At 39.2% G+C, this 5,029-nt stretch overlaps 1 pseudogene; it reads left to right on the top strand.

Annotated features, from left to right (window-relative positions):
* The first annotated feature begins 473 nt into the window (after positions 1-473).
* On the top strand, positions 474-1,058 carry LOC116070626 (annotated as a pseudogene).
* The last annotated feature ends 3,971 nt before the right edge of the window (positions 1,059-5,029 follow it).

Genomic DNA, 5,029 nt, shown 5'->3' with positions numbered 1-5,029 from the left:
AGAGAGACATGAGCCAAATATGAAAGCCTTCAAAATCCATTCATTTTTGTGCTAATAATACACTTTCTTTGATATGTAAAACAATGTATAGTTGCTAAAAGCCTACAGTTAGTCTATTGATAGAGAAAATAAGACCTGTGAAATGTAAGTAAACATGTGCAAAGTGAATAATTACATGCATTTGATCATCTATCTTCAGAGTCATTTTATTTTATTATTTGTTGCTGAGACACAGTCTCATGGAGCTCAGGTTGGATTCAAGCTTGCTATGTAGCTAAAGAAACTTCTGATTTTCCTGCCTTCACCTGCATGTGAGATTATAGGCATCTACCACCACCACCACCACACCTTGGTTTACCAGGTGCTGGGGGATTTGTTGATGTTATGCACGACTTACATCTCCAGCCTTCACATTTTACTTTTGATTTTTTTAAAAAATAGAGATGAGCCTCTTTGCCCCATGTACTGTGAGAATGAAGACCATTCACATCAATCAGACTGTCGACATTCCAGAAAATGTCGACATCACTCTGAAAGAGCGCACCATCATTGGAAGGGCCCCAGGGGAACTCTGTGGAGGGACTTCAATCACATCAATGTAGAGCCGTAGAGCCGAGTCTTCCTGGAAAGAAAAAGAAAAGGCTCTGGGTTGACAAATGATGGGGTAACAGAAAAGAACTGGCCACTGTCAGAACCATCTGCAGTCATGTTCAGAACATGATCAAGGGTGTTACACTGGGCTTCCGTTCAAGATGAGGTCTGTGTACGTTCACTTCCCCATCAACATCGTTATTCAGGAGAATGGGTCTTTGGTTGAAATCCGAAATTTCTTGGGTGAGAAATACATCTGCAGGGTTCAGATGAGGACAGGTGTTGCTTGTTCTGTCTCTCAAGACCAGAGGGATGAATTAATCCTTGAAGGAAATGATATTGAACTTGTATCAAATTCAGCTGCTCTGATTCAGCAAACCACAACAGTTAAAAAGAAGGATATCAGAAAGTTTTTGGATGGCATCTCTGTGTCTGAGAAGGGAACCGTGCAGCAGGCTGACAAGTGAGACCTCAGTTTCCTAGCTCCAGAAACAAGATCCTGATCACAAGTACATTCTGAGCTCCTTTGGGAGAATAAAAAAACTTATATATTGAAAAAAAAAATAGAACTGAGAAGGGATTTGCAACCCCATAGGAAGAACAACAATATCAACCAACCAGACCCCCCTAGAGCTCTCAGGGACTAAACCACCAACCAAAGAGTACACATGGAGGCACCTGTGGCTGTAGCCACATGTGTAGCAGACGATGGCCTTATCTGGCATCAATGGGAAGAGAGGTCCTTGGTCCTGTGAAGACTCGATACCCCAGTGTAGGGGAATGCTAGGGCAGTGAGGTGGGTGTGGGTGGGTGGGTGGGGGAGCATTCCCATAGAAGCAGGGGGAGGGGGACTAGATAGGGGAGTTGTGGAGGGGAAACTGGGAAGGGGGATAACATTTGAAATGTAAATAAATAAAATAACCAATTAAAAATGCAAAAAATAGAGATGAACCATCACAATAATATTCTTCAGGTTTTATATAGTTCATCTTCAAATCATTAACTAGTGTAGATTACACCAGTCCTCTGTCAAATATAGCCCCGTGGTTTGGCAGTGCAGGAAATAAACACTTGTAGCTTGGCCCTTATTATCCTCTAGACAGCTGTGAAACTAAATAAAGTCAGAGGTGAGATCTATAGTTTCAAATTTCACCTCTTTTCCTATGTGCAGAATTATCTGGATTTAGTGAGAAAGTTTTTCTTATACAATCTTGGACTAAGTGCAAAGAAATATTAGAGTTAAAGGGAGAGGAAAAGATGCATTTTAGCAGTGGGAGTGGCAATATAGAGTTAGTAGATTCTAAAATGAAGCATACTGTGTTTACAATGACCTTTGGGATCGTTGTCTCTGAGAGACGCTGGCACAGTCAATGTGATGGTTTAGTGATGGGGTGATGGTTTAGTTGATCAAGTACTTGCTGCACTTACCATGAGGATCTGAGTTCAGATCCCCAACACTGTGCAAAAAGCCAGGTATAGTTTCATGCACTTGCAGTCCCAGGACTGGAGAGGCAGAGACAGCAGGATCCTGGAGCTTGTTAGCCAGCCAGTCCTGCAAATTAGTGAGCTCTAGGGTCAGTGAGAGACACTGTCTCAAATAATGATGTAGAGAGTCATTGAGGAGTCTACCCATGGTCTCCACAGGTGCGCACATGTGCACATACACACACACAGCACACACACACACACAGACACAGACACAGACACACACACAGACACAGACACACAGACACAGACACAGACACACACACACACACACACACACACACACCAGCATACCCATCTACACAAAAACATATGATCAGATTATTTCCCCCTTTTTGGGAACTGAACCCGTGATTTCACATCTTCAGAGTGGAATCCAAAATCCATATGTGTACTGCAAGGTCTCAGATGACCTTAGTTCCAACTTCCTTTTTGTATTCAGCTTTGTTCTCTCATCCACTGACTAACCCTGTTTCATTACTGACTTCTCTGTAATCTAGGTGCCACTGGCATGCACTTTATCTTGGAGGAGAGACCCAGTGCTTTGCTTGATGTTTGGTGGCATATCTCATCTCCTTTTAGCAGATTCCTGAGCCGTGACAATCAGTAATGTCTAACAGTGGCTCTGTCATAGCAAGCAATCCTTTCCCTCAGGACCTTTAACACATCTGTTCTTCCTGCTTACAAGGCCTTCTCATTCCGACCTTGTGACTCCCTTGGGCCTCTGAACCAAGAAGCAGCTTAGCCACATTCTTTACCTTTGACCCTACATAATATTTCTGTTCCACTTCCTGTGGCCTGTTACAGCCACTGACTGTAGCTGGTGTTTCCTTCAATAGAAAGGAGATTGTGGTAAAACCATTGTTTCCTTCATCCCAGAGAGGTAGACCAGTTAGCTACTTGAATTTTCTGGCTTGCCTGGCATGCTTGTTTCTCACAACAAAGGGCCAGGCTTTGGTTTTAGTGCTATCTCTACCAGGTAAATTTGTTTCAATCTGAAGGCCATCCATTTATTTAATAACTTGTTTTTGCTTTTCAGTCAGGTCTTCTTATTTAGCCTATATCAACAAGGAGGTAGGTATCTAAGGCTCTGTGCCCCCTGCCACTTGTGAAATAAATAGAAAAGGAGTGTTAACTTACCTGAAACCTCCATGTTTCATGCTTTGAGAAATATATGGATTCAAGAAGGTGTTAGTACTTCTTCACTGTAACAAAATGCCTCAGAGAAATAAGTGAAAGAGAGAAAAGATGAGTTTGGGCTCAAGGTATCTACAGTCAGAGTTCACATGGCTCCAAAGCTTGGCCTTAGGATGGGCAGAGCAATGTGGCAAAGAGCATGTGGCAAGGCAAGGCTGCTCACACTATGGTTGGGGGACAAAAAGAGGGATAAGAGAGAGAAGTGAGGGGGGTTAGATGATAGGTGATAAATACACAGATGATAAATGACAGATAGGTAGATGATAAATACATAGATGATAGATACATTAATGATAGATGATAGATAGATGATAAATGACAGGTAGATGATAGATACATAGATGATAGATACATAGTTAGGTGATAGATTGGTAGTTGATAAATACATAGACAATCAATACATAGATGATAGATACATAGATGATAGATGATTGATACATAGATGATAGATAGATGTTGTAAGACAAATTGATAGGTAGATAAATAGATATATGGATAGATAGATGGATGGATGGATGGATAGATAAATGATAAAAATTGATTGGTTAAGAAGAGGACTATGTACACATCTCTAGAGTTGGCATGTACTTCTCAAGGGCAGGTTGCCTGGCCTGGAGTTTATTACATGACAGCAAACAGAAGATTTAGAGGGCTTGCTTGGGGAAGTTGTAATTCTGGTAGTTTGAGGAGGGAGCTTTATATCTTAGGTCATGTCATTTTTGCCCTTGGTGGATGATCATTACATCATCAATAGATGTTTCCGGACAAGAGTGCTCGACTCTACTGATTCAAATACTTTCAGTCATTAAATCACAGAAGATTAAGATTTGAATGTTTATAAATTTTCTCTGAAATTATATAATAGTGTAGTTTATATCTTAATTGTGAGACATGCCTATGTTGGCATATAATAATTGTCCTAAATTGTGTACTTAGTAAAGGATTTCTAATATCCTATGCTGGAAATACAGATTATTATAATGGGGCAGGGAAACCAGCCTCTGGACAGAGTAATTTTGAAGTTGAGGTGATTTTTGGGTTATTTAGCTTTTTCTTTTTCTTTTTTAAAATTAATTTGTTTTATTGCATTATGATGAGAAAAGATACATAATTTCAGTTTATCTGAATTTGTTAGCATTTAAAAAACACATTTTAAGTAAATAGAAATACATCACATTTTTCTTTCCCCTTTGTACTCTACTCCCAGAGACCCCTTCAATACCTGCAATACTTTTTTTTATTTTGTCATATTCTTTAAAATTTATAAAGTATTATAACAATAAAAATGAGTAGTATAAAAGTTGTTTGATATAAAACAATCAATTAAACAGTCTTATGTAGATGCTTGTCTGCAGCAATACTGAAAACACATTTTTCTCAGTATAAATTTTAGATAATTCTAAACATATTAGCTGTATATTTTAAAATAATACATCACTACTAGTTTTTTTTTAAATGAACATGAATAGATAAAGTCTTTTTGTTTGTTTGTTTTGTTTTCAGTAGAGTTTAAAATCTTGGCTCTTAGTGTGGTACAAGCCCAAAATAAGAACAATTTTTAGACATTGGAGTTCATTGTAATAAGGCTCTACTTCAATAACCCTCACATCACCAAAGGATTTTACCTCCATCGTAGCTAAGCTGAAAGTTGATAGTTCTGCTGCACCAAGAAATGAATTGTAGGCTCGATTTTTGGATACAGACTTCCTGCTATGGTCAAAGCTATTTGACTTGAGTGAGTGACTTCATTCTCAGC

This window comes from Mastomys coucha, unplaced genomic scaffold, assembly GCF_008632895.1.
Source record: "Mastomys coucha isolate ucsf_1 unplaced genomic scaffold, UCSF_Mcou_1 pScaffold22, whole genome shotgun sequence".
In the NCBI taxonomy this organism is placed as follows: domain Eukaryota; kingdom Metazoa; phylum Chordata; class Mammalia; order Rodentia; family Muridae; genus Mastomys; species Mastomys coucha.
This window is presented reverse-complemented; position numbering and strand designations above follow the sequence as displayed.